This window comes from Muntiacus reevesi, chromosome 3, assembly GCF_963930625.1.
Source record: "Muntiacus reevesi chromosome 3, mMunRee1.1, whole genome shotgun sequence".
Classification (NCBI taxonomy): Eukaryota; Metazoa; Chordata; class Mammalia; order Artiodactyla; family Cervidae; genus Muntiacus; species Muntiacus reevesi.
In genome coordinates this window covers 133,427,990-133,438,025 of record NC_089251.1, presented here as the reverse complement: position 1 = coordinate 133,438,025, position 10,036 = coordinate 133,427,990, and positions in this window count along the sequence as shown.

Sequence of the window (10,036 nt, the reverse complement as noted above, 5' to 3'; positions counted from 1 at the left end):
TTTCTCTGAGGAGATGAGGATGCTCAAACTGGAAGCAGTGTCAAAATCACTTTTATCTGTACTATTTTTAAGGGAGACTATAGAAATATTAATTCAGTAGTTTAAAATTCACTTAAACATAAATGAAATAAAACATAATGAGGAGATATTTTATAAATAACTGTTGCTTTATTCTTTTCAGATTTTAACTTAGAAGCATGATTTTTACCTTTATTAAACCTCAGTCCATCTATTTACGTGATGTTACTTTAACAGAGCCTTAAAAATATTAAAAATATATATCACTGTTGTACTTTTTATTAAAATGTTTAAATTTTAAAAATAGAAAAATTATTCACAAAGAACAATTCACTGAAATATTGTTATGAACCATTTACTCTTCTGGTACTAAAATCTACAGAGATAAAAGCATACATCTGGGTCGCCATTTTTCTGAAAGTAATCAATTTACTAAGAAAACTCATTTCTCTGCAGTAGTTCTTACTCACTGATACATAACATAATGCCTTAATGCCTTAACTGGATTGTTAGGTAGGATTTAAATGATTCACATGTGATGCTGAGACAAAGCCTCTAAGAACAACTCCACATGATTCATACTCTGTGCTATATTTTAAGAAAACAAGAAAGAATAGAGCAACGACTATGAAAGCAGATGGGACAAATACTTTAGAAGATGTCTCAGTACCTGTAAGTGCTGTAGAACCACCTGGCTAAAAAAAGCAAAAGAATGTTCATCATAATAGTCTCATATAGCGGAGTTGTTGGAAAGAGCTTCTTTTGGAAAATGACCCCAAACAAACTCAGCAGTGTCTGTAGTGTCTTCCTCTTGACTATTGCAGTTGGGTGCATTTCCATTGTTAAAAAAGCTCCATTAGTTTTAAAGTATAATTTTAAAAGAAAAAGAATGTGAGGGTATAACTTGATTTCCACATTATTTAAAACCACTATTTGATGTCTCAAAAGGCTCTTTCCAATTCTGATATTAGTGATATGATTATAATACATATTTTCAAGGGGTATTAGTGCCTGGGATCTATATCGCAGCAATACAATATGTAATTCTATCTATGGCACCAAAGACTAATAGAAATTTATTAAGACTGAGGAGTTTTATGTTATTTTTGAAATTTTTTTGATAAGATATCAGCTATCCATAGCAGATAGAACCATGGATCTCAACCTTGGTTGCACATTAGAAACACTTGGAAACCTTTTAAGACTTCCAGTGGCTACAACATACCCTGACCAATTATATAAAAATTTCTAGAAAAGGTGAAACTCTGAAGTCAGTGTAATTTCCCTGGGTAATTTCTATGTGCAGTTCAAATTGAGAATCATATACCATAATGGAAAATACATGCCTAAAATAATTTTCTCCTTATAAAATATGAGTTGTACTCAGATTCTGTTGAGAGGAAAGTTGAAACAGGGTTTTTAGGAATGTTAATACCTTCATCTATCCACTGATTTATTCAGCAAGCACTGAGTTCTGATATGTGCTGGATTTGGCTTAGTTTCAATTCTATCTGGGTTAATTGTTTTTTAAAGCAAGACTATACTGTTCCTTTCTTGGGAGAATTTAATCTGAAGAAATAAAGTGAAGGAACAGTTTTGTGACAATTGGGGCTCAGACTGAAGTGGAAATAATCTTGTTGACTAGAGATCTTCTGCTTTGACTCTTTTCTCTTTGAATAGACACTTTAAGGCAGTGGTCCCCAATCTTTTTGGTACGAGGGACCAGTGTCATGGAAGACAGATTTTTCCATGGGGGTTTGGGGGGGAACGGGTCAGGCGGTAATGTGAACGATGGGCAGTGGCAGAGAGGTGAAGCTTCATTCACTTGTCTGCCTGTCCATCCACTGGCCGCTCACCTCATGCTGCACAGCCTGGTTCTTAAAAGGTGGCAGACTGGTAGCAGTCCCAGGTCATGGGGGTGAGGACCCTTGTTTTGAGGGGAATGGAATTAATAAAATCTAGTTAAAAGGATTCCTGGAATCAACAAAGTACAAGGGCTTCCCAGGTGCCTCAATCCACCTGTCAATGCAGGAGACACGGGTTCAATCCCTGGGTTGGGACCATCCCACATGCCACAAAGCAACTAAGCCCATGAGCCACAACTCTTGAGCCTGTGCTCTGGAGCCCCTGCTCCACAATAAGAGAAGCCAGCAATGAGAAGCCCGCACAACGGTGAACCCAGCATAGCCAAAAATAAATAAAATCATATAGAAAAAAGATCTAGTCTCTCAGAAATTGTTAAAAACTGCAGAAAGTTTGTAAAACTGCTATGTGAAAATACTCATCATGTGGTCCATAGAAAAATTCGGTTTTAGGATTTTCCTTTTGAAGAGGCACTGTAAGCAAAAATGTTTTCTAGTTTGCATTTATTACTGGTCTTGATAGCTGGAACTAAGCCAGGGCACCAACCGTCCACGAGAGCTATTGTTTGTGCAGAACTCACCATAGGGTGCATAGGGTGTCTTCTAAGCACCCGTCTCGCTGTTCGCACTGTTGCTGAACCCAGGGTAGGCATGGAGTAAGCTGGGAAACTGGAAGAGGATTCCAGGAGCCACAGGAACCATAGACATGGTTATTCTCTAATGGCTGGCGCAGCTGCCAGAACGCAGCCATACTGTATTCTCTGACGGCAGCACACACCAGCCATAAGGCAGCCACGAGGGCTTTTCAGCCAGGTTTACAGAACTTAGGTGTCCCGTGGCCAATCGAGTGCATCCTGAGGCACATGCGCAGTGCTATAAGTGAGCTCAGCTGTTACCATGTAAAGTCCTTGTTCACCGGACATCCGGCGTGAGCGAGAGGATGTCGGGCGAGAGAGCCTGACCACGCCATCTTGGCTAATTCATTCTTTCTGTGGGGGATCTTTAACATCAGGCAATACTCATAACAGTTCTGGGCAGTAGATACTAGCAATAACTCCGTTTTTAAAACAAGAAAACTGAGTTACAGAAAGGAAAGGTGGAATGTCCAAGATCACTCAGATAGGAAAACTGAAAGTGAACCTCAAAGCTGAGTGATGAACTTCAAAACTGGAAGTTGAACCAAGACGGTTGGTTCAAAAGCCTACCTCTGAAGGACTGATGCTGAAGCTGAAACTCCAATACTTTGGCCACCTCATGTGAAGAGTTGACTCATTGGAAAAGCCCCTGATGCTGGGAGGGATTGGGGGCAGGAGGAGAAGGGGACGACAGAGGATGAGGTGGTTGGATGGCATCACTGACTCGATGGACATGAGTTTTAAGTAAACTCCGGGAGGCCTGGTGTGCTGCGATTCATGGGGTCGCAAAGAGTCGTACACGGCTGAGTGACTGAAATGAACTGAACTTCAAAGTGTATCTGAGGGGGCAGCAGCAGTGGGCGTCCCTGTGAGGTTGTTAGAAACAGAGTCCTGGACCCCTTCCCAGACCTACTCACCAACCCCTGCATTTTAGTCAGATACCCAGGTGATTCATATGTACACTTAAGTTTGAAAAGCTATTTTCTAAATCCCTGTTTTATAGTGCCTCCCAGGTCTGATGGGATCAATTTTATGAGCTGCTTATAAAAGTGCAGATTTAATTAATGTACATGTTGTTGGTATATGTCGGCCATAATAAGGAGCCCAGTCATAGAAATAAGGTAAATTAGATTCTTCTCTAAAACAATGATTCTCCAAACTCCTTGAAGATAAAATTCACCTGGGCACTTGTTAATAAATACTCCCTTATCATTAACCTGCTAAATCATAATATCCAGGGGAAGGGCGTAGAAAACTAATTTTTTTTTTAAAAAACAAAGGGCTGTAAGTGATTCTTATTAGGAGGGAAGTTTGGAAATACTGCTCTGAGTTAAGCTTTTCAATCAATAAATAATGAAGACCTAAAATCACTGCATCTGAAAAACTACATCTTGATCAAAAGTACTATTATTATGTCTAAAGTAATATAGGTCCATCAAAAGGGAGTTGATTGACCATAGAAGCAGTGAAAAGAACTTCTCAGAGACAAAGCTTTTGATAGCAGAACTCAGGGCTCACTCAGCTCTGATAAGGAAGGAAAGTTTCCAGAATCAAAGATGCATCTTTTGAAGGTGTATCCTACCATGGAGATGGATGCTTCAGGCTGGAGAAGCTTGATGACATTGAATGCCGAAGTCATGTAATTAACATGCCTTGCCCTGAGTCTCTCTGGTCAGCAAGCAACCTTCTGATTAAAGCTTGACTTTCTGTGTATTATGCTTGCAGGGAAAGAAAATGCATTGGCTGGGGAATAGAAAAGTTCAGTTACAGTTCTCATTGGTGAATCTATAACCTGGCCCTCAGATTTTGACCATCAGTGTTCTGGGCTTTAGTATCAGTCCACCTATGGGAGATATGCCCCTTTATGCCAGTAAGGTATGATTCTGAGCCCTCAGAGCCGAGGTGAGGTGTGAAGTAATGCCTGTCATTCCTTGTGGGAAAGACCTGCATGGATACACTTAACACAGCCCTTTTCCTTTGAAGCTTCTCATTTGCCTTTCTGATTACCATGCCTTTCCTCTGTAGCTTAAGGCATTTATCTGCTAGTAGGGTGAGCTGGCAGGACAGTAACCCCGGAGGACAGAGTATTAGTTTAAGAAGGGATTTGCTAAATTTCTTTGACTCTTCTCCTTCCATTTAGTAAACTAACAATCTAGCCTGGAAAACTAGGGAGTGAGTTCAGAATTACAGAACTTCTTGTCAACTACACAATTTCTTGTCATGTAAAGAAAACACATTTTCTGTCTTAAGATGTGCTGTTCATTTGTAGAATGGGGATCAGATGTAGACAAAGCTCGCTTGCTCTCCATCCTGGGTAACTAAAGGCAGGAGAAGGGAGAGAGAGTAGGTAAATGGAGAAAAGAGTGAACGTAGTGCTAATTTTCTGCTCTGGTTTTGACATGGGAGTGTGTGTCTCTGTGTTAAATATTTACTGAATGAGCTGAATGTGGAAGGTGAGCCCCAGTGTATCATTTTGGACCTTGCCACTTCAAGGTGAACTAGACCACATGGGATGGCACATTGAAGGAGACATCAGGCCGCAGGGTAGCCACCTCAAGTGGAGTGTGATGTGGTCTTGCACTTGAGAGCAGTGTTCCTAACACTGTATTAACCCTGGCATGACTAGGGGACCTCTGAGCTAAGAGTGAACTGTGGTGCCTATGGGGAAAAGGGAAGATGTAACAAACACTCAAGGGTGAGGTGAAGTCAGCCAGGAAATACTGATATTACCACACGCTGGTCAAGCCAAGAAGACCAGAACACAAGTTATTAAATATGTCAGCCTGACTTCAGTCATTAATTCTAACAAAGAAAATAGTGCCCACAGAACAGGGGGCATTGCCCACCCTAGAGACTATCATAGGCAGAGGACACTGCCCGTGACAAATTTGACCCTTTCCTTCACTCATTAGGAGATCTTCACTCATAAGATCCCTTTTTTGACATAAGTGGAAATTCCCCACCAACCACTACCTATTAATAGTCCTCTGCTTCCTTTCCCCTTTGTTGTTGTTGTTGAATCTCTAAATTGTGTCCGACTCTTTGCAAGCCCATAGACTGCAGCCTGCCAGGCTCCTCTGTCCATGGGATTTTTCCAGGCAAGAATACTGGAGCAGGTTGCCATTTTCTCCTCCAGGGGATTTTCCTGACTCGGGGATTGAACCCTTGTCTTCTGTATTGCCGGTGGATTCTTTACCTCTGAGCCACTGGGGAAAGCCCTCCTTTCCCTTACTATCTTATATATTTCATCTTCACCTTAACTCCTATGTTTTTATTAAACTTATTCCTGTTTATTTTTCTTCTATCATTCCAGAGAAATGTCTCTTGTCAAGGTCACTCATGAGTATGTCAAATCCAGTGGTCAGTTTTTAGTTCCTATTCTAATCCTTCCAGCAGCTGCCTGGACAAGGTCAGCCACTCCCTCCTTTTTAGAAACACTTTCTCTTCTCAGTTTGCGTGTTACACATTATTTCTGGATGTTCTTTCTCTACTTCAAATATACTGCAGTGCCCCAGGATGTTCTCTTTAGATGGTTTCTCTGCTTTAGACACACTCATCTCCTTGAATAACCCCGTTCAGACTTATGGCTTGAATGCCCATCTCTATGTCGATGATTTTCATGCTTTATTTTTTCAGTATGGACCTTTTCCTGAATTCCAGGTATATAGATCTATCAGCTCATCAACATTTCCTCTAGATGTCTAATAAGCAACTTGAACTTAATATGCCTTAAACCCAGCTCTTAATATTCCCTCCTAAACTTGCCTTTGCCCCTCTACCTTCTTCAATAAATGATAATTCTATCAATTCAGCTGCACAGGTAAAAATCCTTGGATTCATTCTTGATTTTTTTTTTTCTTACATATTTCTCACTAATCTGGCAGTACAGCCGTCAAAGTAATACATCTGGAATCTGACCATGTCATACTGTCTCCACAGCTACCACCTTTATTCTGTTGTGCTAGTTTCTGACTTCCACTTTACCTCCCTGTAGTCTGTCCTCCAAGCTATTAGAGTGGTCCTTCAGGCTTGCTGTACATGTGATTACAAAATGTTCTTAGGACATGGTTTTTGTTATGCCATTTTTTCAGTCCTGCTGGTCTCTGCTTGACTTTATTAAGTGTGTGAGCTCTTCCTGTGTTGTAAACAACATGGCAGTTGTGAGCCCTAGACTGACTCACTTCCATTTAGTTTAGCAATCCCAGGCAAAGAAACGCTCTCTCCCAAAATTTAAATATTAATCCAAGGATGATTGACTCATTTTATTGGAGTCATGTGTCAACCTCTAAGCTAATCAAAGTGGTCATGAGAAACCTGGCCGTCCTGGGTCATGTGCCACCTTAACTGCTGGGATGGAGCAGAGTCACAGTCGTTGACAACCTCACAGAGACGACCTGAATAGCAGCAAGAAGACCTCAGAAATCAGAAAAGGGAAAGAATTTAGATCAGACAGAAAATTTAGCTAGCTACCATAATTGAATACACTGTGTTTATTTCTTGACTTGATTTCTGCATCTTGGGGCAATAACCCTAGGGTTGCTGTGAGGTCCAAATACGGTTGCTTCATGAAATATTAAATTATATGCAATACTTTATATGTTAGCTATTATTAAACTGAGATTAGTCCATCAGTGGCTGATGAAATATAGATGGGTACAGAGGACAACCCTTGATGACTTACCACAGTGGCATGAGTATGGACAAAAGTTAACCAAGGATTAACACCTTAAGAAGAGAGAGAGGGAGAAAACTCATCTTGAAAGCCAGGGTAAATAGGATTGTTAGTTATACATTACAGTGAGTGATGACTAGAGGTACATATTTCGGGAAGGATTATTTGAGGGAAAATGTTATCAAACAAGGCTGCAACCAAGGTGCTGGTCAGGGCTGGATTATTATCAGCATGCTCAACTGGGGAAGAGTCTGTTTTCAAACTTGGATGTTTATCGGCAGCACTCAGTTCCTTGCAAGTTGTCAGACTGAGGGTCTCAGCTTCTTGCTGGCTGTCAGCGGAAGACCATCTCAGTAACTTGTCAATTGTTGGCCAGAGGCTGCCCACAATTTCCAGCCAAGTGGCCCCCCTAGCATGGTCTCTTACTTCATCAAAGCCACAAGGGAGAGAGGCTCCCAACAAGAAAAATATTACAATTGTGTGTGTAAGTAATCACCTTTGCAAGAAATGGTTCCTGCCTACACTCAGTTAAGGGAATTGATCACTTAAGAACAGGAAAACAGGAGGTGAGGATAATTAGGGGCCATCTTAGATTATCTACTGTACTATGACAACCTATTTTTCTCTCCTTGGTCAGATTTGCAGAAAAAATAAGTTAAAAAAAAACTTGTTTAACTTTCTATATTCAATAGATGACACAGTATGTGTGTAAGTCATGCTGTGGTTGCAGTTCAGTTGCTTAGTCGTGTCCTACTCTTTGTGATCCCATGGATGGCAGCATGCCAGGCTTCGCTGTCCTGCACCATCTCTCGGAGCTTGCTCAAACTCATGTCCATCGAGTCGGTGATGCCATCCAACCATCTCATCCTCTGTCATCCCCTTCTCCTCCCGCCTTCAATCTTTCTCAGCATCAGGGTCTTTTTAAATGAGTCAGTTCTTCGCATCAGGTGGCCAAAGGATTGGAGCTTCAGCTTCAACATCAGTCCTTCCAATGAATATTCAGGACTGATCTCCTTTAGGATGGACTGGTTGGATCTCCTTGCAGTCCAAGGGAGTCTTCAAGAGTTTTCTCCAACACCACAGTTCAAAAGCATCAATTCTTCAGCACTCAGCCTTCTTTATGGTCCAATTCTCACATCATGGTATAGCTCCCCTATTCAGGGAGGATTCTTGAAATGCTAGACAGGTCACACTTATAAAAAAAGATGATCAACTCTCTCTTTAAATAAAGATAAATTATTTAACAAAATAAGCTATATGTTAATTTCATCATCCAGCGTTTGGAACTTCCATAATGGGAGAATACTTTTGAAGTTCAACTTGAGATGGAGTCAGAAAAGTTCTTAAAGCAGTGAGAATAAAAGTGAGCAAAAAAAGAGCATTCCCTAGATTAGTTAATGTGTGTTTGTGCGTCTCACCAAAGAATCTGACAAGAAGGTTTCGGGTTCTTCTGGAATCATATCTGAGGGTTTCCTTTGGTAAGACTTTCCATTTATTTCCTTCTTAATCTATAAAGTACGTTGGTTGGGACATCTTGCTTACAATATTTTAGCCCAATAATATTTAGTTAATAAATATCTTCATTTAGTACTGAACTGTTTTAGACAAAGACAGGGATAACTTCTGTGATAGTAACTAAATATTTCTTTTGACCTGGTTATTGGAAATTTTGAGGATTTTGGCCTATTATTCTACTGAATTGCCAAGAATGGTAGTTTAAGTAAGGGAGCTTTCCTTTCTTACTAGAGATTTCTCAGTGGACTCCATGCAACAAGAATTGAAAATCTGTTCTAAGGTATTGAAAGAGTCACTTTGGACATAACTTGTTCAGGGCATAGACCTTTTCATAGTGCTGGCTCCATTACGCTGGGAGTTTTATTCCCATGTGAATAGAATAATAAAACATAAAGTGGAAACAGATATAATATGGGGAAATAAATTAAAAAATTATATTTTATTAAAAACAATAGTCAATATTTATAATAAATATAAAATGGAATAGAACCTTAAAACATCATGAATCACTACACTGTAAACCTGTAACTTATATAATATTGTACAACAATTATATAGTTCAGTTACAAACAAACACAAAATCCCAGTAAGTATAGAGCAAAATCTTTTGAACTCAAATAAATGTAAAGGATTCATAAATCTTTGTAGATCTAGGTGACATGCTCCTGGGTTTCTTTGTGAAGAATTTTGGGGTGGGGGAGATAGGATGGAAGATTAGAGTCTTCTTGAGGGTTTCTGGGGGGAAAGTGTAGTCAGGGACAGAGTCTTCTTGTTTGTGCCAGAGTCTGTACTTCAGAAGTCAAGGGAGCAGTAATTGGGGCCAATAAGGTTAGTAGTTCCCTTATCAAGTCAATAAACACATAAATACATCTCATTCTTAAATTATTAGTGAAATTACATATGAAAATGTCAACATATTAAAGACTTTATTTTTTGGGGGAGGGAGACTATGTCAGAATATAGTCTGTGGAGTCAAATTTACTTTTTTGTTATATGATTCTGAGCAAGATAATTACTTTTTTTCCAAAGTTCAGTGTCCTCATCAATAAAAAGGGGCCAATGAATTGAAAGTATGTTGGGAGAATTAAGTAAGAATATTGACCTAGTATTTCACACATAACAAATTCTGAGTAATTGATAGCTGGTGTTCTTATAACTATTTCTGTGTCTTCACCTTAGTTTTTCCACTTGTGCAATGGGAGTGACTAAACATAACTCTATATTGGCAAAAGTATTTGCTTTTAAATATAATATTTATTTTACTGTCTTTGGGAAAATGCCACATTAAGCAATACTATTAATAAAAAAAATGATATGTTCAATGCTTGGCATTT